Below are 26,632 nucleotides of genomic sequence, written 5' to 3'. Positions count from 1 at the left end.
CCTGCAAGAATTGTTAGAAATATAATCTTGTTTACAGCCATAATTATCATTAGCTATTTATAATAAATTCAGTGTTGCAATAAAACACACATTGTATATTAAATTTTAATTTTAAATAAAATAAATGCAAAAATACTGGTATGAACAATCATTTATGTTTATTTATATAATTATGCACATTCATATGGGTATAAATAAAAGGCATCCATGGCTAAGATATATTAACATATTTGTCATCTATATATTATTTAAAGATAAAGTTAGCTTTTCTCGGCTAAGTACACTTGCATTTTAATTTTTCAGTAGATCCTAAATTACTATGGTATATTTTATAAACTTTTGCAGGTAAATTTTTAAAACAATATAAAGCAGAGCTAAGCAGCCATATAGATGTATTAACAGAAATTAACATGTGTGGCTTTGTGATGTTTTTGGAGCAACATTTCTTAGACAAGGAAGGCTAAAAGGTAATCTATTAGTCTTTGAACATTTTTGTGTGTGCTCTGTAATTCTGCATCCATTATGTATATTAAGGAGTAGGGCATGGGACAGTTCTTTTATATTCCATATTCCTGTAGGTGTGCTGAACTCAAGGAATGTTACACATAACTAAAGTATAACACTGAGAATTATTTTCTCGATAGTTACATTAATATAATTTTTAAAAATTTATAATTGTATTTGCAAGAACAGAAATTAACTCAAGTTGCTTTAAGGGATAGCAAGAACAAGAGAATTTTGAATTAAGCTTGTCTTATGAAACCAGCCAAAAGCACGATGTAGAACTGTACTTGATCCACAAGTAGGGGCTTGAACAAGGATACATGGAGTCATTAGATATCCAGATAGTTTTGTTTTTTTTTTTTTGCCATTGTCAGTTCCCTCAGCAGAAAGCTGTCCATACTCTGTCTAGAAGCACCGACGAGCCCGCATCCTCCGATTTGCACGTTAGACTTCCTCAACCAGATGCAGACACCATCTAGTAGTCTCTCAGTTCCAACTCCAAATTTGAGAGAAAGCAAAATCTAACGAACAGATTTGGGGTTAGTCCTCTCCCTTCATTAAATTAGCTATAGTCCAGGTGTGCACATTCTTATTTGAGCCCTTTGTAAGACATCTCATACCCACTGTTCTTAAATTACATTCTGTAAACCAGATCATGTTGTATTAAAAACAAATCCACAACACCCAAATAAACCTATTTCCTCTTTTTGCTAGGTTCTGAATGTTGGTTCCTCTCTAAGCATTCTATCAAATGTAGAGTTCAAAATTTGAAGATAAGTTACAACTCTATATAGAACAGTACAGTCCAAACACCTCCCCTTTCCAGACGTGCTTACTAAAGCAAGCAAATGGAATGACTCATTATGTTCTACTTAGAGATTCCACAGAAGGTATGCTAACATGATTAATAGCTGTGAGACATTTTTACTCTTTGTAGACTTGCAATCCATAGTATTTTAAATATAGAATGAAAACTGATTTAGATCTTAAAGAATGGATCCGCAATCCTCTTGGGTGGTCTTCAAGGTTTTGAAATTATTACAAGTTACAATTACAATACTTCAAAAAGACAAACTAATTTAAACTTACAATCTGATTTCATCAAAGTATCAGAAATTCAATAAATATTTCGCATTAGGTAACTCAGTTTTAAAAAGCACAGCAACTTTTAAGAGAGTAACATAAAATCATAGTAGTGCTTTTAAGAGTATGAGAGGAAAGCAACTTTTCCTCTTTCCTCTTATTTCAGTACCTGGGTGCCTAAGAATTAAGCTGACAAAAAAGACTAACAGGAGAAAAAGGTTTATATGTATGTATTCTATGCATGGAGCCAACAAAAGAAGTAACTGTTTCCTTAAATGATTAAAGTTACAAGCTTATAGACCTAATGTGGTAGGGAAAAGGAAGGGGGATAAAAGGTTTTTATAGGAAGAATAAAAAGGTTTCTTTAAGAAAGATAAGTGGGTTTTTAGGAGAACAAAGGGGAGATAAAGTATATATTTGTCTATACAGATATGAGCGGTCTCTCCTTCAGTGCTTTATGTAGGCTTATTTTTATTCCTCCACCTGGAGTAGACCCACCTTGAAGAGGGAATTTATAACAGCCTCATTTCCAGGAAGTTGCTGATTTTAGTCAAATCAGGGAAGCTCAGAGTAGGCTTCCTTCTGCATGTGTTGAATTTCAAATGTCTTCAGTTTAAAAATGAAAAAGAAGATAGAAGGAAGGGAGAAATGAAGGGGGGGAAATCGGTGGGGGAGACGAACCATGAGAGACTATGGACTCTGAGAAACAAACTGAGGGTTCTAGAGGGGAGGGGGGTGGGGGTTAGCCCGGTGATGGGTATTAAAGAGGGCACGTACTGAATGGGGCACTGGGTGTTATACGCAAACAATGAATCATGGAACACTACATCAGAAAAAAAAAAGAAAAAAGGAAGAAAAGAAACATTTTGTTGGGCCAGCTAAAAAAATAAAATAAAATAAAAATCTTCATACCAACTCTGGGACTCCCAGTAGGTTTCTGCAGAAACAAATGGAAAACATTGAGAAAAGGTAAACTGAGGAATATTAAAAATTTTAAGTTTGTTGGGGCAGAATTCAGTTTGAATTAGGCAGTACCAAACTGGAAGTGTTTAGCAACATTCCACCACTGGGCGCCAAGAAAGACTTATACAGGGAAAATATGGAAACAAAGAAAGGAAATTGTTTGATTATCTGTAGTTCAAAGCCTAGTTGGCTGTCTGTGATTATGATTGGTTATCCTTGTGTTTTGATTTTGGAACTTTGAGGCATTTACAGGCTTAGACTTTTGGTTTGCTTATGTCAGCTGCCACAGCGTTAGAGCTACCTCGGTCTAATGGCCTCCATGCTTAATTTATTTAACATCTATGATGTAAATTTGCTCACGAGAGTTCTACATTATTTAAAAACTCTGTAAAACCTTTGTATCTTCTGAAGCCATATCAAGAGAAGGAGGTGAGAGAAGGATAGCAATTAGTGAATACAAAATTAATCATTTACGACTCAAAGTTCAAAAGTTACCAGATAGAACTGGAGACCATAAAATTTAGATATGTCGTTTGAAAAATAAGTTAATGAATGAACACATCAGACTGGATTGTAACCAGTTTGACGAAGGAATTTGAAATATGGATTATAGTATACAGGGAGAAATATATGATGAGTTTGTAAAGAAACCTTTGACAAGCTTGGGTTACATCCTTTTTGTGTAAGTGTATACCAAAAATTATTTTACCCATACAAATTTTAATATTAGTAGTATTGATTAGAACAGAAAAAGATAAAACAAGATTTACAATTAACAATTGTAAAGTAAAATTATAATATGACGATGTTCAGAAATATTCTAAAAAATGTCTTTAGCTCCCTTCCTCTCTCTCTCTCCCTTTCCACTTTGAGGTCCTCTCTCAGAATTCTACTTTTTTGTTGTTGTTGTTTGTTCTTAGGTTTCTCTGACTTGACTCAAAGAATGTCGTAACATTCTTTTCTTCATTCCTTATCTGTAGTTTGTGGAATTGGGAAGGGGAAAAGAGATGTAGATGGGATTCTCCCTCATATAAAGGAAATCTAAAAATTAGCAATTTTGTTGTTTGACCATGGGTAAATTCTAGGAGGAAAAAATTCCAGATCTACATATAATATAGCATTTGGCTTTGGAAAAGAATATAATAGTTGCCCATTCTTTGACTAATCAGAAGCCTTCAGCCTTCGCTGGATTATTAATAGCAACAACAATTTTTTTTGTGTGTGATATTAGAGAATAAATTTCTCTTAGATACAAATAAAAGTGTCACCTGAGGTAAACACTATGGAAAGACAGAATTGCGCTAGTTTCCCCATCCCTGCTCATTGAAGGTTTGGGAATTTTCTAAAAAAATTCTCTACTTCTAGCCTCGTATCTACTAACCAAACTATAAAATTAGTAATATCAAATTTATATCATTATTTTAATTTAACAGACATTATTTTGCTAAAATAAAATCATTATTTTCAATGTATATATGATACATGATACCATGATGATAGCTCTGAGTATAAAATATGTATGTTCACTTTTTATAAAGCAATTTTTCTACTCAGTTTCTCTATTTATACAACTATATGATGCTTACTACTATAGCATGCTGTGACACCATGTGGCCTTGTCTGACTAAAATACATACTGAATTCATTATGTCTGCTTCCATACATTTCTAATTAGCCAAGAACAACTAATCAATTACTTCACCATTGTATTATTTCATAATGTCAAATATATCTCATTTTATGAAACAATATACGACAGAGTGTTCACTTTTGAAATTGCTGTTCAATTTTTAATTATACATGTAAAATAGACATTTGTCTTTTAAACTGGCAAAAATATTTCAGCGTGAATTCTGAGGCTAACACAGATGATTACTGGCAGTTGATATTAGGGTGTACATGTATAATGATAACCATGATTACATCCTGGAATCTTTTTGCAAAATGGTAGACTATGTTGTTATCCAGAAGCACCTTTTAGCTATAAATACATTACATTTCAGAATGAAATACAAGCTCATGTAGTGAACTCAAGAGTTTCATATCAAGACAGAACTTAGAAGCTGAGATTGGCATTTCAGAGAAAGGAACAGTTAATTTATACCTCAGAAGACTGGAAACTTAGAAGTTGTAACCCTGAAGAAAGACTGAAGCCTTAAATTGATTCTCTGCTTGGTAAAGAGACCCAGAAAAACTCTGAAACTCCAATCCTCAACTTAAGACAGTGGAAAAAGAAAATCAGTTCTTTTTATGAGAAGTTGATGGAAAGGAAAATTTTTAAAATGATTAGTATAGAGTGGTTAAAGATATAGAGGTTATGGTGGGAAATAACCAACAGAAAACTTTAGGACTTCTGGGAATGTGATTGAAGTAATAGCCCCAAGAGATGTTAGTCAGTAATTTTCCAGATTTTTTTTAAATGTGCCAATCATCTAAATGATCGTAAAAGAAAACGCTGAGCAAAATAAATGAAAACAAATTCCTATTCAACCATATCACATTAAAACTACAAAAATAACCAGAACACCTTAGAAATAATGACATCTATACTATAAGCATGTTTCTCATCAGCATTAAAAAAAAAAAAACAAAGGTTAAAATAGGGGCACCTGGGTGGCTCAGTGGATTAAGCATCCGACTCTTGATTTCAGCTCAGGATATGATCTCAGAGTCTTGATATTGAGCCCCGGCTGGACTCCACACTCGGCCGGGAATCTGCTTCTGATTCTCTCTCTCCCTCTCCTTCTGTCCCTTCCCTTTGCTCCTTCTTTCTCTCTTTCAAATAAATAAATAAATAAATAATATATTTTTTTAAGGTCAAAATAAAATAAAATAATAATAATAGGTAGCCACAATGGAAACTTTGGGTAGTATTGCGATCTTAACAATAGTTAGTCTTCAAATCCATCAACATAGAATATCTTTGTAATCGACTTTCAAATAGGTCATTTTAAATTTTAGCAATGTGTTTAGTTTCTAATATGTAAGATTTCCACTGGTTAATTTTATCCCTAGATATTTTATTATTTTACATGCCATATTGTAAAGGAATGGTTTTCTTAATTTCTGTTACCATTTTGGATTGTTCATTGATAGTTTATAAAAACTGATTTTTCTGTGTTTATATTGTGTCCTGCAACTGTGTTGAATTTGTTTATTAACTCTGTTTTCCAAGGCTTCTTTAGCATTTCTCTTTATAAGATGATGCCATATGTAAATTAAGATACTTTTATTTCTTCCTTTCTAATTTGTGTCTTTTATTCATCCCCCCCCCACCCCAGCCCAAATTGCTCTTTCTAGAACATCCAGTAAAATGTTGAATAGACTGGTGAAACTGGTAGTTTATGTCTTGTTCCTGATCGTAGTGGGGAGACTTTCAGTCATTCTGCATTAGTTAGCAGTGAGTTGTCTCCTAAATGACCTTTATCAGGTTGAGGAAATTCCCTTCCATCCCTAGTTTGTTAAGTGTTTTTATAATTAAAAAAACAAGTTGGATTTTATCAAATGCTTTTTTTTTGCACTAACTTATATAATCATCTGTTCCCCTCTTTTATTCTATTAATACGGTGAATTATATTGTATTCTCTCTTCTTCTATTTTTGGAAATGAATGGAAAAGAATGACTGGGTAATTTTCCTTAAATGATTGATAGATGAAATCAGTAAAGTCTCCTAGTCCTGGGCTTTTTTGTTGGTAGGTTTTTGATCACTGAATCAATCTCTTTACTTGTATTTTCAGTTTCCTTTATATTTCAGTGAGGTGGTAGTCATGACCCCACTTTAATTTAAGAATTTGACTCTTCTCTACCCACACCTTACTTTTTATCAGTGAATCAAGATAAATGTTTGTAAATTGTGTTGATTTTTTCAAAGAATAAACTTTGGTTTAATTAATCTCCATTGGTTTTCTGCTCTCTATTTAATTTATCTCTGCAATCATCTTTATCTGCTGGCTTTGAGTTTATTTTTCTCTTCTTATTCCAGTCTTTGAAGTGTACAGTTAGCTTACTGATTTAAGATTTTTTTAATGTAGACATTTGTAGCTATGACTTTCCTCTTAGCTATTCTCTCTTTGAATCCTATAAATTTGGTTTATTATGTTTTCATTTTCATTAATCTGAAAGTATTTTTTTTAATTTCCATTTTGATTTCTCCTTGACCCTTTGGCTATTTAAATATGTATTGTTTAATTTCTACATATTTGTGAATAGTTCATTGTGTTATTGATTTCTAGTTTTATTCCCTTGTAGTTGGAGAAGATACTTTGGAGCACTTCATTTTTTTTAATGTATTGAGACTTCTCATGTGGTTTAACATATAGTTTTCCTGGGGACTATTTTACATGCACTTGAAAGAAAAAGTGTGTATTCTGCTATATGGGGGTGAAGTTTTCTGAATATGTCTATTACGTGTAGTTGGTTTACAGTGTTATATGTTTTTTTTATTTCATTATTGATCTTCTCTCTAGTTTTTTTTTTATTTTGCCATTATTAAAAGTGGGTGTTGAAGTCTGTAATTATCATTATAGAACTGTAAATTTTTCTTTTCAATTCTATTAGGATTTGCTTCATGTATTTTGGAGGTCTGATGTTTATTGCACGTATGTTTGTCATTATTATATCTTCTTGGTGAAATGATCCTTTTACCAATGTGTAATGTCATTCTTTGTCTCTTCTAACAATTTTAGACTTACTTTTTATTTTGTCTGATAATGTTATAATCATCCCACCTCTCTTTTTTAAAAATTTTTATTATGTTATGTTAATCACCATATATTACATCATTAGTTTTTGATATAGTGTTCCATGATTCATTGTTTTCCTATGACACCCAGTGCTCCATTCAGTACATGCCCTCTTTAATACCCATCACCAGGCTAACCTATCCCCCCAACCCCCTCCCCTCTAGAACCCTCAGTTTGTTTCTCAGAGTCCATAGTCTCTCATGGTTCGTCTCCCCCTCCGATTTCTCCCACTTCATTTTTCCCTTCCTACTATCTTCTTCTTCTTTTTTTTTTTTTAACATATAATGTATTATTTGTGTCAGAGGTACCCATCTCTCTTTTGATTACTATTTCCATGGAATGTTATTTTCCATCCTTTGACTTTCAATTTGTATCATGAAAGTGCATTTCTGAAAGACAGTATATAGTTGAATAACCTTTATTTACCCATTCACCCAGCCTCTGCTTTTTGATTGAAGAATTTAATCCATTTAAATTTAAAGGAATTAATGATAAGGAAGGACTTCTCTATTTTCCTACTTTTTCCATATGTCTTATTATCTTTTCTGTTCCTCAGTTTCTTCTATTATTGCCTCATTTTGTGTCCAGCTGTTTTTTTTTTTTTTTTGTAGTGTCCCATTTTGATTCTTTTCTCATTTCTTTTCATATATGCTTTTAGATATATTCTTGGTTGATCCCTGGGAATTGTAATTAACCTCTTAAACTTATAGTATTTATTTTGAATAAATATCACCTTGGCCTTAACAGTGCATAAAACCACTATTCCATACAGCTCCATTCCTCACCCTTTTATTGTTGTTTTCACAAATTAATCTCTATCCATTATATGTACACTAATATAGATTTAAAATTATTGGTTTTTTGCTTTTTCTTAAATCATATAGTTAAAGAAAAGAGGAGTTACCACTCCAAAATGCAGTAATACTGACTTTTGCATTTCCCTATGTAGTTACCTTTATCAATGCCTTCAGTTTCTTTATATAGCATTTAGTTATTATCTAGTATCCTCTTTTTCCATCAAAAGAGTCCCTTTGCTACTTCTTGGAAGTCAAGTGTACAACTACCAGCTTCTCATAGGCTTATGTTATCTGAGAATGTCTTAATTTCCCCGTTTTTTAAAATTTTTTTTATTGTTATATTAATCACCATACATTACATCATTAGTTTTTGATGTAGTGCTCCATGATTCATTGTGTGTGTATAACACCCAGTGCTCCATGCAGAACGTGCCCTCTTTAATACCCATCACCAGGCTAACCTATCCCCCCACCCCTCTCCCCTCTAGAACCCTCAGTTTGTTTCTCAGAGTCCATTGTCTCTCATGGTTCGTCTCCCCCTCCGATTTCCCCCCTTCATTCTTCCCTTCCTGCTATCTTCTTCTTCTTCTTCTTTTTTTTTTTTGAAGGATAGTTTTACCTAATGTGGAATTCTTGTTTGTCAGTATTTCTATTTCAACAGATTATAGTTATCCTCCCACGACTTTTTGTCCTCCATGGTTTCTGCTTAGAAATCAGCTGTTATTTTTACTGATGATTTAGTTTATAGAAGTCCCTTATATCTTGCTGCTTTCAAGATTCTTTGTCTTTCAAAAGTTCAATTAATGTGTATCTCAGTGTGAATATTTGTGCATTTCTCTTTCTTGGACTCAATTGGATGTGAAAATTTATGTTTTTTTTTTTAATTAAATCTGGGAAGAATTTGGTTATCATTTCTGCAAATATTTTTCTCTGCCATCTCCTTCTTGGACTACCATTATACTACTCATTTTGTATGTTTGATGGTGTCCTATGGGTCTCTTAAGCTTTATTCATTTTTTAATTTTTATTCCTTTTTATTTTTGTTCTTTAAACTGGATAATTTCAATTGATTTATCTTTGAGTTTTCTGGTTCTTTCCTCTGCTTACTAAAATCTATTATTGAAAGCCCCTAGTGAATTTTTCATTTCAGTTATAATGATTAGAGCCAGAATGGTTGGAAAAAATGGGCTGGTATCTTTAACATTACCACTGAGCTGGGAAAGAGAGATAGGCAAGAGCAAATGAAAATGCACAATGACTTTCTACTATTTTTAAGGTGACGTTCCATGGATTCAGCACTCTTTTGGTTTCTATAAATTCTTGACTATTTCCTAGAGTTCAGATAAAGCATATTCTGAGAGTTTATGCTCAAATATTTTTTATTTTTTTTCTGAAGGAACAGGCCCTTGGAGCTACCTAGTTCATTATCACTGACATCATCTTGCACATAACTTTAAAAGTAACTTTTCTGATTCACTATTTTATTCATGTTACCACTTGTTCAGTAATTCAGAATGATACCTTATTTCCTGTCAAATCTAGCCAAACTCCAAACTGGCAGTAAGAATTGCTACACATAAATAACAAAAATCAAGTCCTCCTGTACAGTCCTTTTCATTACATGGTCATTTTTATGCCTAAGTGTGTTAGCCAGCTTAATGAGCCTGAGTACTAACTATCTAGAATCAGCCAAAGATTATAAAGAAGAAAACTTACCGAAACCATTGGCTGAATAAACCTAAAATAGAATTAAGTCTTATCTTGATTATTTGGGATTTAAATAAAGAGAAAATATCCTAAACATATGTATACAGTGAAAAGAAAGCTTCTCATATTACAAATATTTTCAATATAATTTCAAGTTATAGGTGCTCCAACAATAAGGAATATGTATTTTAGGAATTCACCATAATTTTTGCTCTGTTATAATTTAATACACAAAAACATAATTTCCTTACATCTATTCTAAGAAAATTATAACTTCCAAATTCATCCTCTTTTATTATTAAATATTTCAACAATTTTCTGTGCCATTATAGAAAGTGATAGCACTACAATAGTTAACTTGTGTCAATTTTTTCATCTTTAGATGATATAATTAATAATATCCATTATAACTAGGAAAGTTATGTATTATGCTCAGTGTCATTCTCTTTTTTTATCACTACATCCTTTAAATATATTTCCATATTACTAACTGCTCTCTGCTGAGGACTGAAGCAACAAATGTACATTTTTAAATTACTGATTAATAAGTTAGTGAAAATTAACCACTGAAAAACCTTTCTATGGCTTATATCACCAATAAAAGGAAATTTAAGTTTAAGAATAATTTATTCCCTATAGCAAAGAGCTTTAAATAAATATAATACTTATTCATAAGAATGCTTCTATTAAATTATTAAAAGCATCTTATAACCAAAGTGCTCAGAGAAAATGGGGATTGGAGACAATCATTTTCATATGTATGCACATTGCAGTATTTCTTTAGTTATGTCACATTTTTGTAAACTATTTTATTTAATCAATTTATTATTTTTTAACATCGCACATTTTACTACTCTGACTTAACACCGGTATTACCATTTTAACCAACCATGATATACAGAAAATGATGTGCACCAGGGTTTCATATCACAAATCTTCTCGTGTAATGTTTCTCATAGACAAAATTTGTGCCAAATTTATGGGGTTTTAAAATAATAATTTTAACTGAATATTTATGTATCTGTCACTTTAAAAGATAATGTGCGTGTATACATAAAATAAAATAGATATGTATATATAAATATTTCACTATGTAATTCAATTTGTTGATGCATTTTGATCTTTTTGGATACAGTATGAACTAGTGTATCAAGCATTCATTTACTCACTTATTAAGATTCAACAGGGACTCTGCTAGGGGATGAGGATACAGTTGTTGAACAAACAGGCAGCATCTTTGCTCTGTCGGAACCCAGATTTACTAAGACACGGACATTGAACAAATATTCAAGCAAGTAGCCTTGTAATCACAGTTTTGTTTTAGGTGTTAGGGAGAAAAGATGCGGAGTTCTACGAAAGTACATTGACACTGATGACCAGTGGTGGAGTTACTTTAGTAGTTAAGTAGTGTAAAGACAGATATAAAGGAAGGCTGTGAATGAAGGTCTCTGATGAGAAGCCATGTAATGTGAGACCTGTGTGATGAGTGCGAGTTAGACAAAGAATGTTGGTGTGTTGGTAAGGAGGTGAGATGATTTCAGAGGGATCGCCGTAATAGAATGTCTTAAAGACCTGGAAGTTTGCAGTAAGGCAGTTGGCAGGGCTGCTACTGCTGGGAAATCAGAAGCTACTGTTTCCTAATCCATTTTGTGTGACTGAACATTTATTTTTTTTCTTTTTGGAAGCTTGTAGAAAATTCTCTTTATTTTCAATATGTTTAAATTTCACAATGTCATTGTATGAGTCTATTCTAATTCATTTTACTGGGTACTGGATGAACACTGTCAATTTGGCAATTGATGCCTTTTAGTTCTGGGAAATATTTTAATAATTTTATGATTTCCTACCATCTGTTTTTCTTCCCTCTCCATCTGGACCTTCTATTATTTGGACTTTGGAATTCTGGAAGTGATACCCATTTTGCTTTAAAGTTTTATTTTTTTATTCCTATGTGTTATCATTTTTTCTATTTATTTTCTGTAAGTTTGTCTTGACTTTATTATCCAGACTTCCTTTTGAAGTTTTTATTTAACTATCAGGGTTTTAATTCCAATAACTGTTTTGGTTTTTAAAAAATTTCTTATTGCTCTTATTTCAGGGATTAAATATTATCTTTTATTTCTATCAGAATATAAATTACAGGTTTGGTTTGGTTTGATTTATGTAGTATTTTTCTCCCTGCACATTCTCATTTCACACTGGCTTTGTCTATGTGTTTATTTTGGCCTTATTTTCCATGTTAGACAGTTTACTCAGATGTCCAGTTAATGTTGGCTTTCTGCTTTGGATCATGAGAGAGATATCAAAAAGCTGACTTGGAATTTCTGAGTACCGGGTAAGGATTTTCAACTTCTCTGTGAGTGACCTGGGTGGATAAATTTTAAGGAACTCCCAAAGTAAGTTCTAAATCCCTCAGAGAATGGTTTTTGAATCACCTGCTTGAGGGCTAATGCTTATGACTGCCAATATTCTTGCATGATGCTAGGATTGAATGCACTGTGGGGAGAGAACTTCTCTTCACTGCATTCAACATCCAGTATTCTTCAGATTCCGTATAGTATGTGTCTTGAGTGAATTAACCTTGAGACTTCTACCAGGGTTGTTCAGTGGAGAGAATCTAGTAATTGAACAACTTATCCAATAACTTTCTTCTTTTTTTTTTTTTAATTTTACTTAAATTCAAATTAGTCTCTTCTCCAATAATTTTCAGCAGGCCTCTATATTTTAAAATCATTGCCACTCTCACTTTTTGAGAGATACTTGGTCTTGTTAGTTTATATAGTTTTCTGAGGAATTTGTGCAGTAAATAAGGTTTTCAACTTTACCAGCAGAGGGTTCAGATTCAGTTTCCTTAGAGCCACTAAGTCAGCTCCCACTTATTTATATGCTTTCAAACTTCTAATATTTTGTTGCTGTCTTTTTTTTCCAGTTCTCCTCATCCTTGTACATATCTTTTTTTTAAATTTTATTTATTTATTTGAGAGAGAGAGAGTACGAGTGAGAGAAAGAGAGAACACAAGCAGGGGGAAGGGGCAGAGGGAGAGGGAGAAGGATCCTCCCCGCTGAGCAGGGAGCCTGATGCGGGACTCGATCCCAGGACCCTGGGATCATGACTGGGCTGAAGGCAGATGCTTAACCGACTGAGCCACCCAGGCACCCTATCTTTTAATATAATTTCCTCTTAGTGCTTTTGAAGGGCTTAAGCTGAGAACAAAATGATGTTCATATGTTCAATATGTCATAGTAAATGAGAAGTGCACTAAAGAGGAAAATATATGTGTGGTAGTGTATATGTACATACACATGAACATACTTAGATTATGTATGCAGTACATATGTGTGAAATATATGTAAAAGAAACTTTGTTGTTTTCTTAATTTCTGCAATTCCCCAAGGCAACAACTATTAAGAAACTTTAATCTGTATTTCATTAAGGGAAGATCTGTACTAGGTGAACATAGTTCCTGTTGTTTGTTTAATAAAATGTTCAGGGGAGGGTCTTTAAGTCCATGCATTTCTCATAAGATTATTTGTGAAGGATATATGGGTTTATCCTGTTGGTTGCCATAAGGACCATTGAGAAACCTAGGAAAAAAGTCTGCTTTTTGGGCCTGAATGGATAAAAATTGAATATAAGGAAACTGATACAGAGCAAAAATGACTGAGAATCAGAAGCTACAGAGACATGTGCAAAGGAGGAGGCAGAATGTGACATCCAACAATTTGGAAAAAGTCCTTGTATTCTCTAGAAGAGTTCAGTGAACAGTCCTGTAAAGATGCCCAACTTTTAATTACTTCTTACTGGTAATTAAAGAGAGCTCTGACCAAGTAACCCTAGATATCAATCAGAAGTTTCATCAAGAGATGCATTCAGTGACCACCAACTTCCTTATGTCAATGAGGCAGACATTGGTCAGCAGATGGATAGGAAGCACCAAACGATTGCCTTTTTCGGAAAGACTTCATGGGATGTTTGGACACCCCTTATTGAGGAAAGGCAGGGAGTTTCGCACCATTGATGCTGTGTACCCTAGAACAGAGAATAAATTGGAAACAAAGGTTCTCTGGGAATCAAAATTGACAGTAATGACTCATCTCCGAAGTTTTCTGTCCCTACTATCTTGATGTTCTCATTTTTCTTTTTACCAACCCCTTACAAATGCCCTGCCAAACTAGAGCTCTTGTATCAATAAAATCATTAAGTAGAAACTGGAGGTGTTCTTACTTCCGTTACATGATAAGCTGACAATGTGGGGAGGAAATCTTCTACAAAAGAAGAAATATGGTCATAAGATGCAAAGTTAAACTGCTGGCCACAGTTTTGTTGGAGAACATTTTCTGTAATATCATCAATATGGTACCATAATAGTGAATCATCAAGGCTTAAGTAGAGTTTGTAAGATAACCTGAGAGCTTATCTTGTTAAATATTGTTCCAATGAGTATTAAATAGCACATAAGCTTTGGATCATTACTCTTTTGAAAGTCGCCTCCTTTTTTGGTTATCCATTAAAATGAAATAAAATAACAACAATAACAACAGCAGCAATAATATTGATGTTAATAATAACTAACAGTAATATTGTACTTATTAATAGATAGTATTTTAAGGGCTTTATGTGCATTAATTTATAATAAGTCTATGAAATCAGTTTTATTACCATCTCCATTTTGCAGATGAGAAAACTAAAGTAAAAAGAAACCAAGAAAATTTTCAAGATTATACAGTTGCTAATGGAGCCTGGTTTTAAACCCAGGCAGTGGAACTCCTGGTCCAATCTCCTAACCACTAGTGAACAAATAACCCCCCCTTTCTTTTTTAATTACAAGTTCTTTTATGACTAAAGGTGAAGGTATTCTCAGTCTTGTGAAAAACTTTCCAAAGTCCAAGTTGCTATACTTCCAACTCATTCTTCCATATATACTTTTTTTTTTTTACAAAGCATTCATTTAGGTTATCACCTATCATTTTATATAGATGGCTGTCAAATTCAGATTCTTAGACTTTCTACTAAGCTCAAGTTTTACCTTTCCAGTTGCCTATAATCATATTTCCTATATATAACAACAGAATTATAAAAATCAATAGGAACAAAATCCAGGCAAAATAATGTGATGGTTAATATTTCAAATGATATGACTTTGAAGCCTGGTGCCATCGCTTACCAATTGCGTGACCTAGGACATGATAAGTAACCATTTAGAGCTACTTTTTTTTTTTTTTTTTGGTAAAACAGAAAACAAATCAAATTAGTTCATAGGTTGCAAAGATTAAGAAAGGGAAAATACTTAGGAAAATGCTTTAGTTCGTATTCATAAATGATAGTTGTTATTAGAAAGGAAATTTGGTTTGGAGGTGTTTCTCTATTTCAGAGCTATCACTCAAAGAACAACATAGAAAAAACTATATTGCTGCTTTTTATGTAATTTTTTAAATATATGTTAAATAATTACCTAAAAATAAATCATTTAAGAAAAGATATGCTAAGTTCTGTTAGCTTTCCTTCATTGGGACAATGATAAAGATTGGCTTACCAACCTTGGAAATTATCATTCTGAAACTACTTGTAGGGTTCATATAAAAATGAATAAAGAGCCAAGTTTTATGGGACACAAAATACTGCTTTTCTGTGTTCCATGCTCTTCCTTTTCCAACCAATTTCCACCTTTCAAAATCCTAGCCAATTTTTTAAAATCTCTGATCCAATATAATTTCTATTAAGAAGCTTTTGTTATTACTTTCCCTCAAAATGAAATCTCCTACTCTAAAATTTCATATCACTTTGTATCTCCCATGTGACAAGTTTTTTTTTTTTTTTACCTTATAAAACATTTATGTTTTAATTATCCCATATCCCTACTAAAACGTAAGGTCCTTTGGAGCCTAAGTACAAATGACACGTATGTTAGTATACTTTCTAGGACTTGGCTGGTCACCTTTTTGTAGAGAGTTCTATAACATAACCTCTACATCCAAGAAAGAGAAGATGGGTAGAGGAAAGAAACAAGGATAGTCACTAAGTTATAAACACCATATAATATCAGTCCAGTGGGATCATGTGGCCTGGGAGCCTAAAAGGCATAATGAGAGAGAAACCCCTGGAAAAGAGTAGCAGTGCCAGATATGTTGGCAGGGTAGGGAAAGTGAGGTGCCAGATCATGAAATAACTTCTAAATTTACACCAAATCTGCCATATCTGTCTGCCAGTAGTGTAAAATGGAAAAACAATAATATTATCTAAGCAAATTGTACATGATATGAAGGTGTGTGTAGAGATTATCATGTGCATATAGAAATTGAATCATTTATAAAAAGATAAAATATTTCTTTATATATTGTAGTATAATATTGTGTTTTGTTATATAACTTACAGTTTATCAGTGGTTTGAAAGTAACCAACATCCAGTGATTGGGAGAACACAATCAAAATATTTGGAATGCTAAGAAAACAATGCAATTATTTAATAAAATTAATAATCTTTAAAAATAACTGAAAAAGCTTTTGTATTGGTTACACAATGAATTAAAAATATTTATTTTATTTTGTGGAAAAATGAGATTGCAGATATGCAGATGCGATAAACATGGAATAAGTTGAAAAACCAAATTGTTTTTTTAGAAAGTGGGAAATAATAAATGGTGATATGAAGCAAAACAACAATAATAAACAAAAAACAAAAAAAAATATGTAAAGCTAGAGAATAGAGGTAAATCAGTAAGACCAAAGACCTAGAAATCATAATGAAATATAAACTGAGTAAGATTTTAAATAGAAATATTTTAAGGTAATGTTAGCCTCATAGAATGAATTTGGAAGTTTTCCTTCCTTTTCTATTTTTTGGAATAGTTTGAGAATAGGTATTAACTCTTCTTTAAATGTTTGGTAGCATGCCCCGTGAACTGGCCTTGAACTTTTGTTTTTTTGATTACTGATTCAGTTTCTTTGGTGGTTATTGGTAGGTTCAAGTTTTCTATTTCTTCTTGTTTCAGTTTTGGTAGTTTATATGTTTCTAGGAACTTATTCATTTCTTCCAGGTTATCCAATTCACTAGCATAGTTTTTCAGAATATTCTATAATAATTGTTGATATTTCTATGGTGTTGGTTGTTATTTCTCCTCTCTCATTTGTGATTGAATTTATTTGGGTCCTTTCTGTTTTCTTTTTGATAAGTCTGGCTAGAAGTTTATCAGTTTTATTTTTTTTTTTCAAGAACTAGCTCCTGGTTTCATCGATCTGTTCTATTGATTTTTTTTCCTTTTTTTTTTGTTTCTGTATCATTTATTTCTCCTCTAATTTTTATTATTTCTTCTTTTCTGCTGGCTTTAGACTCTGTTTATTGTTCTTTTTCTAGTTCCTTTAGGTACAAGGTTAGGTTGCTTATTGAGATTTTTCTTACTTCTTGAGGTGGGCCTAAATTGCTATATACAAGGAAATATCCCCTCACACCTGTCAGAATGGCTAAAATCAACAACAACACAAGAAACAACAGGTGTTGGGTAAGGATGTGGAGTTAGGGGAAGGAACCTTCTTGCACTGTCCATGGGAATGCAAACTGGTGCAGCCAATCTGGAAAACAGTATGGAGGTTCCTCAAAAAGTTAAAAATAGGGGCGCCTGGGTGGCTCAGTCGTTAATCGTCTGCCTTCGGCTCAGGTCATGATCCCAGGGTCCTGGGATCGAGCCCTGCATCAGGCTCCCTGCTCAGCGGGAAGCTTGCTTCTTCCTCTCGCACTCCCCCTGCTTGTGTTCCCTCTCTCGCTGTGCCTCTCTCTGTCAAATAAATAAAATCTTTAAAAAAAAAAAAAAGTTAAAAATAGAACTACCCTACAATTCAGCAATTATACTACTAGATATCTACCAAAAGGATACAAAAATATTAATTCAAGTGATATATACACCCCGGTGTTTATAGCAACATTATCTATAATAGCCAAATTATGGAAACAGCCCAAGTGTCCATCTACTGATAAATGGATAAAGAAGTGATACATATATTATATATATAACTTCAGTTTTGGTAGTTTATATGTGTGTGTATATATACACACACACACACATACACATACATACACACACACACACATACACACAAACTGGAATATTTCTCAGCCATGAAAAAGAATGAAATCTTGTCATTTGCAATGATATAGATAGAGCTAGAGAGTACTATGCTAAGTGAAATAAGTCAGTCAGAGAAAGAGACAATATGTGGAATTAAGAAACAAAACAAACAAGCAATGGAAAAAAAAAAACACAAAAAAACAGAGAGGGAGGCAAAACAAGAAACAGACTCTTAACTATAGAGAACACACTGATGGTTACCAGAGGGGTAGGTGGGTGGGGGAATGGGTTAAATAGGTGATAGGGATTAAGGAGTGTACTTGTTAGGATGAGCACTGGGTGTTGTATGGAAGTACTGAATCACTATATTTTATACCTGAAACTAATATTACACTGTATGTTCCTTAATTGGAATTTAAATAAGAACTTAAAAAATTTTAAGTAAGATTTTAAAAACAAATATACTAAAAATTCTAATATGACAATCATTTTATTGTTAGAATAATTAATTTTAAGCTATGTAAATTATATTTCTGCTAGATACAGCTTAATTTTCAGACACATGAAAAAGGCACATATGTATTAGAGCTTCTTAATATAAAGGAGATAATAAACAATAACTTAAATAGAAGACTCAAGACTGGCAATTTTACATATAAAAAAGTCTCCTGTTATTTGGGTGGATGGAAGGAGAATTTTTTATTTTCCATATGTATTAGAGAAACATCATAATGGATTGTCATTTCTCTGAAAAGAATATGTTGGACTTAATTCCTTGACTATAAGTGATATTAAAGTACTAAAACAATTTACCAGGCAAGAACTCAGAAAACTGCTTTTTCCCCCTATCTGTGCCTTGTTCACAGTACTTTCTTTTGAGTTGCTTCTGCTTTACACCCATTCAAATCCTTCCACCACGTCCTCCTCATCAGTATCATGGTGAGTATCCCTGCCTGTCAAATCCTTCCACCACACTTGACAAGTAAAACTATTACTCTGAATAGTGCCATAGTCTTATTTCCCCACTCTTGTATATGAGATGACTGAGTGTTAATGAAAAATAACACAATGATGTAAATTGATGCAACTAAAGGCATTTGAATTCCACCCTCAACTGTGTCATTTTAATCCACAGCCAATTATTTATTGTGCTTACTGTTATTATTATTCAAGACTATTGAGACTGTTAAGAATTTCTTCAGCTGCTTATAATGCTATTCACAAAGTTATCTTTATTTATAACTACTCTTCAATTCTTTCCTTCTGTTCAAAGCTACTCTTTTTGCCTCCTCTCTTTATGACTGATACTATACTGCTCCATAAATTGATTTTCTTATAGCTGTCCTTGTTCTGACTCACATTATTTCCATGAAGGCCAGGCTGGTAGCTTCCTGACTGGTCTTTCTTTTCTATCCACCACATAGAATCCTTCTTAAAACTATCAAATACCAGCTTCCACTGCCACAGTAGCACATCCTCAACAGTCTTCAGGGCTGTTCATTATAATCCTTTCCCTAATTTGCTAACCACATCTTCTAACAATCTCAGCCATAATCTCTGTATTCTGGTAACATGGAATCATCGTGTGCATATATTCATACCTTTGTTCAAAATCTCCTTTTTAGATTATCTTCTTTACATGACTAATTCCCATACACTGTGGGCCTTTTCTCCTCTAGAATCCCTTCTAGAACCCTACTGGGCTGGGTTATGTGTCCTTACATTATAAGGTGGTGACACAATATTTTTGAGGCAGTATTCTTTTATTTCCTCCTTGAACTTTGTCCAATTCAAGCTGTAGATTGAACCTGTGTCTGTTACCCCTAAGAAGTTAAGTGCATGAAAAGCCAAAAACATCTGATTTTATTCCAAACACTTAAGCCAGGGGAATTGACAGAATTTAGAAGATAAATTTATGGATAAATTGTATATGAAGTAGATTTAAGCCACAGTTGGTGGAGGGGAGAAGTAGGTGGTTGGTTGAAAGAAATGAGTTGATGAGAGACAGTGCTTTATGTCTCGATTGTTTGTTTGTTTTAATGTGCAAAGAATTTGAGTGACCATGGGAATAGGAGCTAGAGTTGTAAAGTAATGAACTGTGTATTCTGAAACTGACATCAGATGTATTTGATTTCTCATGCCTTGCTGTTTCAGAAAGCCCTCCCTTACACTGACTTACACCATCAAAGAGGAAAAAAAGAACCTCAAAACTGACAGAGATTGAAGTTTTATAACTTAATCATGGAAGTATAGTGTCCTGGATATGGTAATAAGTTGATTCTTAGGAAGCAAAGGGTCTTTTTTTGCAAATAGTGGATGATCAAGTTTTGTTGATGGTGGAGAAGGTTGTGTGCTTTGGAGGGAGGGGATACAGGGGGATAGGAACTCTTTGTACTTTAATTTTTTTTCTAAATTTTTATTGTGGTAAAACACATATAAAACTACATTTGTAACCATTGTTAAGTGTACAACTCGGTGGTACTAAGTACAGTGATATTGTGCAACCATCAACACCACTCTTCAGAGTTCTCCAGATCTCTTTTCATCTTGTAAAACTGAAACTCTGTACCCATTAAGCAATAACTCCCCATTCCCCCTCTCCCAGCCCTTGTCAAACTACCATCGTACTTTATGTCTATATGATTTTCACTCCCTAGGGAGCTCATAATTGGAATCATATCATATTTGCCTTTTTGTGATTGGATTATGGAACCCTCTGTACTTCCCACACAACTTTGCTATGAACCTAAAAATGCTCAAAAAAGTTAAAGTCTATTAATTAAAAACATAAAATCAAGGTATTAAAAACACTTTTTATAAAGAAAAATAATTTTTCTTTTTTTTTTTTGAAGATTTTATTTATTTGAGAGAGAGAGACAGACAGCACAAATGGGTAGGAGGAGCAGAGGGAGAGTGAGAAGCAGAATCCCAACCCAACTGACTGAACTACTCAGATGCCCCAAGAAAAATAATTTTTCAAGGGAAATGAAGCATATTAAAAATATTTTTTGAAGTAGATTTTAAAATTGAAACTTTTAACTTCTAAAAGCAATATTCTTCTAGCAGTCATTCTTACAGTTCTAACAGAAATTGCTGTCTTTTCTCCCTCAATTCCCTATCAGCCATGTGGTTGGTCTGACTCCAACAATCAGCATTATAATGAATCCGAAGATTACCTATTCAAATCTACCCTTCCATTACAATGTTTGATCTTCACTTAAATATTTTATTTTGTTATTTAATATTCCTTTTTTTTTTTAGATTTATTTATTTGAGAGAGAGAGAGAAAGCACAGGCAAAGGGGAGAGGCAGAGGGAGAGGGAGAAGCAGGCTCCCCGCAAAGCAGGGAGCCTGATGTGGGGCTGGATCCCAGGACCCTGGGACATGACCTGAGCCAGAAGGCAGATGCTTAACCAATGGAGCCACCCAGGGGCCCCATTGTTATTTAATATTCTTTATCAAGTGTGAAAATATCTACATTATTTGCAAATAATCCAACTACTGTTTTAAATTTTTAAATAAATAAGAAATAAGGTATTTTTTTAAAGTTTTGGGTTTATTCCAAAGCTTGAAGTATTTTAAGTATCACAGATGATTTAGCATATGTTTTTGCTCTCATTGCATATACTTCTATAAAATAAAGCTTTTATTTTATGTCTGCTAATTGATTTATTTTCTTATTTGTTGTATCAATTAATATCATTTATAGAGGACAGTAGCAGCTATTAAGCAAAAGAAATACTTCTTTCTTTTAATATCACTCAAAATCTTTACAGAACTAAAATATGTAAAAGTAAATATTTTGTTTTTAATAATCACTCATCTAAAAAAAAAAGTCTTAAATGCCATATACTCACCTCTGATCTATCCATCTGTTTCTCAAGTTATCCATCTACTGACCTATCCATAATGCCATTGCATTTCTAGCTACTAAAGGAAAGTATTTTCAAGTGAGATTTCTTTAGCTTCCAACCCATTTCCACGATCTAAATAAATCACACAGATGATGTGAATATTTTTATCTGGTAAAGTGTATAACCACAAGTACTACTCTAAGCTCTCAACAGGATAGAAATATTAAGTTAATAGAGAAATCCTGGCTCCTAGATGGGATTTGGAAAGGATAAAATTAATGATGAGGAAACATTTTTGTGTGTTTTGTTATCAAGGTCACTAGTTGGGGTTGGAAAGAGTTTTGAGAGTGCATCTTAAGCTCTTTCAGTGTTCTGCTATTGGAATTATACTGCAGTTGCGAACATCAAATAAGAAGTAATAACTGTTAGCATATTAGCTAGTGATAACTTCTTAAAATGACACATCAAAAATCATCTGTGCTGGCAAAAATTTCTTTGATTTAAACAGAAACTATAATTTGGATGGTTGGAACTTATCTGAATTCCTGTTTATTTTTTTTTTCTTATCTTTTTTCATATTTACTTCTTTTAAAATACATCTGATTGCAGAATTACATGAAGATGTTTACTGAAGTCCAATGGGCTGTCTAAAATAAGATGGGGAAGAAGTTTCCAAATTCACTGAAGTACAGACATGTGACCCTTCAAACTGTATTTCAATAGTGGTACACTGGGCAAACTATCATTCAGGCAGCCTTATTTTGACCGACTTCACAAAGTAGCAGGAGGACATACATATCTCAGTCATTAAAGGCCATGAAAGGTCATACTATGCTCAGTCTTCTTCAGGCATTGGGATATTTACTTGAACTGCTACTTGCCATGAAGTTTGTGAGGACTAAATGTGTTTTGTTAGAGTTTGCAGTGTGCAACAAGAAATTGTATTTACTGAAAGTAAATTGTATTTACTGAAAAGTTTTGAAATTTTTCTATATGTGGGTAACAAAATGTCACCAAAGTGTTATACTTATTTATAAAATATGTAAATCATATATATGTAATCATATAAATTTGAGGGTTTTTTTGTTTTGTTTTGTATTGTTTTTGCAGATGAGGGAAATTCATATGTAGTGGATACTCTTGAAAATTTTAGATATGTTATTTGGGAAAAACATATTTCCACACTCCCATAAATACATTTTTAATGGACATATTAAAAGCTAGAGTTGTCAAAAGTTGTTCTTTATTCATTCCAGTAATTTTAAGTCAATATATTGTACATGCCAAGTCTATAGTAAAGATAATTCTTAATAATTATAACTATATTTATTAAACACATACTCTAAGCCAAGCATGTGCAGTGCATTATCTCACAGAGTCCTCTTGTAGGATCAATCATATAATACTATGGCCATTATTATTATCCTCATTTTATTTATTCATTAAATAATACTTACCAAGGTTCTTTTACGTTATAGTTAGGGAAACTGAGGCTCACCAATTTTAACTAATTGCCTAAAAATTACATTTGTAGTGACAGTTGGAATACAAATTAAAGGACTCTGATTTTATGATCCATTGTTGTAATTATTAACATGATACAAAAGTGAATATATAATGACAAAATCTTAGAAAAGAGAAATACAAAATCTATGTGAATAATAATTTTACATTTTATATGGCTGAGGCTGTTTTTAGAATATGAAAATATTTAAACTAGAGAATTATAAGTATATGATTGTTTAATGTAGTTGAGTTTCAATATGAAGCATTCTAGAGAAAGCTTATTAACATATTTCTCAGATAATAGCTTTTATTAAAATCAAAATCATGTTTTGCCAAGCATGCTTTTTTTTTTTTTAAAGATTTTATTTATTTGATAGAGACCCAGCGAAGAGAGGGAACACAAGCAAGGGGGAGTGGGAGAGGGAGAAGCAGACTTCCTGCCGAGCAGGGAGCCCGATGCGGGGCTCGATCCCAGGACCCTGGGATCATGACCTGATCCGAAGGCAGACGCTTAACGACTGAGCCACCCAGGTGCCCCTTCCCAAGTGTTCTTAAATGAAGGGATTGGACGAGAGTAACTCTAAAGATAATTTATTAGTTCCCTCTTAGCTTACCATTTGAATATCAGGCCTAAAGACATTACAGCCTGGATGAGGTCAGACAAATAGGTAATGGAAAAGCAAAGACTGTAACCCTGTTCTCTGACCAAAAATCTTTTGTTTTGTTTAACAAATCAAAGTTAACATAATACTTATATTTTGTACTTTAGCATTATACATTTTTATGAGACAATTAACACCTCAAATAACTCGGCACTCTAAATTAATTATGTTTATATTCCATTGGAATCATTAGAGGTAGTTAGCTCATCAAAATCTGGTTTTTTCCTTCCTCTGCTGTTCCTATTTTCAATTCAGTATCAATCTATTTCATATCCTGTCTATCCCTAGAGCAGCCTTCTGAACTCCTAACCCATTTGTAAGACATAACCTCAACGGGACATGATACATTGCTTGTGAGTTTTACCTGTTGTTATCCATCTCACTCTTCTTTGTGCCCCTAAATATGCCCCTAAATCTTTGCCCCACTACTTGGGCACACTCAAATCCTGCCCTATGCCCTTTGTGAGCCACTAAAAAAAAGTGTCAATGACTATTCTTTTCATCTGTCCTATAGCAAGTAACATAGAACCTTGCAAATAAAAATAAGTATAGTTTATTAAAGTTTATTTCAATTTACATCAATTCTATATTAAGTATTGTTTGATAAATTGCATATTATATATATAAATGACTTGAAGAGGAATGCATCATGATTGGGAATCTGAAAAGACCATCTATAGAATTATTTTGCTTTATGATTTGGTGTCTTTCATCTTTTAAGGTTTCATCTTTGTTTTAAATCTGTTTGAAGAGTTTTTATAATGCTCTGAAGGCATAGAAATTATAAAATGATGTGTGTGTTAAATATATAGCACTTCTTTTGGGAACAAATGCTATTTTATCAAGTTATGAGAGAGTATGATATAAGTTCTTGATTAAAATTCATTTAGTCTGTCATCTGACTGAATGTACTTAAAAGAAATCTTTGACATGTTGATCAGTATAAAATTGATTTAATCTCAGCTGAAACTTAAGTTCAGCGTTAGTCATGGATAATTACTGTCAGAAAGGATATGTTCTAGCTATTCATTTACATAATATGAGCTTTCTTTTGGATTGCGTATGAATTAATTAAATTTCCTTTAATTGTAGCAACTACATTCAATATGCAGCTTCTAGCTAGTTCATTAACTTCTAGAAAATGACCAATATCCTAATACAAATCTCTGAACTGGACTACAGGCTTTGAGAGGAAAAAATTAAGAGGAGAGATTCTAAGAAAGCAATTCACCAAACTAGATATATGAGAAATGACTTCATTTTTAGCACAGCATTCCTCCCCAAAAAGATAACTACTGATTCAGTTAGCCAACTCACTTGTGACTAAAATGTAAAATGATCAGACTCTCAATAAACATTAAACTCATTCTTTGATAGTAAAAAATTATTCTCTTGATAAATCTTAAACTATTTGATAGCAAAAAAAAAAAAAAACACACACCCAATTTTGAATTAGATAGTAAGAACACAAAGAAAATATAACGTATAAAATTATACAAAATACAAGTATGTGAGTCAGGTTCCTGAGAGTCACATCTTGGACTCTATAAACATTAGATCAACAATTGGCATAAATACTGGCATAAGGTTGAGGAAAAAGATTTTCCAAATTGAAATCAGTCATTATTTTACGGTCACAATTGACGTAACTTTGGACTTTTTTTAGTGTATTGCATTGAACATTAAAAAGCAATAATGCCAACAGAAAAATTTGCCCAGTATTATATTCACCTAGCTAATTGTTTTTCTTTATCTTTTCTTAGTTGCTTCTAAATACTTGCATTATTTTATGTTTTTAATCATAGCATAAACTTCTCATCTTTTCCACTTAAGAACATTGCCTAATGGTTTACCTAGCCTTTTTCTTTGTGTTATATTTATTTTAAATATAAAATAGGATTTCAATAAATCAAAGACCCTAAAGTATGATCCCATCATCACATGAGAACTTGGAAATATAAATTTTGGGCTACATATAGTCCAGATCTACTGAATCAAAAACTCTGAGGTGGATTGAAGGCAGAATCAATGTTCTAACAACTTCTCTAGGCCATTTTCATGCATGCCAAACTTCAGAACTACCACACTAAATATATTTTACAAAATTTACTAAAATATTTCAGTGAGTTATCATGTAAAATAACACTGCATGGGGAAGATTTGTTCAGTAAATTATGTATCTTTTTATTTCTTTTTCTTATTTTTTTTAATTTTATAGATTGTGTTCTCAACAATTGGAATGTGGTACCAAAGAGTTCAAATATTTAAAAATTGGGGCGCCTGGGTGGCTCAGTCATTAAGCGTCTACCTTTGGCTCAGGTCGTGGTCCCAGGGTCCTGGGATCAAGCCCTGCATCAGGCTCCCTGCTTGGCGGGAAGCCTGCTTCTCCCTCTCCCACTCCCCCTGCTTGTGTTCCTTCTCTCACTTTGTCTCTCTCTCTGTCAAATAAATAAATGATAACTTAAAAAAAACAAGTATTTAAAAATTGTTTTCAAGAAGATTTATTCTAATTCATACTGCTATCAAAAGATGTACTTTAAAAAAAACACAGTTGATAGTGTTGGTCTTTTCTTTTTGTAATATTAAATTTGCTACACTCCATTTGGAAATACATGTATGTATTAAAGTAAAAGTACTGTGTAGGTTTCATTTAAAAACAAATAAAGTTTATTTTTTAAATACTTGTTCATTTGTATATATCTGTCCTTATGAAAATTAGTCTCTAAAAAGGTAGTTATAATAATAATAACAA

At 32.8% G+C, this 26,632-nt stretch overlaps 1 protein-coding gene across 4 annotated transcripts in view; it reads left to right on the top strand.

The window, feature by feature from the left end:
• The window catches only part of FSTL5 (follistatin like 5), a 725,252-nt gene that overhangs the window by 217,280 nt on the left and 481,340 nt on the right, over window positions 1-26,632 (top strand). The gene's annotated exons all lie outside the window — the stretch shown is intronic.

The sequence above is a fragment of the Halichoerus grypus genome, chromosome 3 (assembly GCF_964656455.1).
Source record: "Halichoerus grypus chromosome 3, mHalGry1.hap1.1, whole genome shotgun sequence".
Lineage (NCBI taxonomy): Eukaryota > Metazoa > Chordata > Mammalia > Carnivora > Phocidae > Halichoerus > Halichoerus grypus.
The sequence above is the reverse complement of the archived record's forward strand: the minus strand, read 5'-3'. Positions and strand labels throughout refer to the sequence as shown.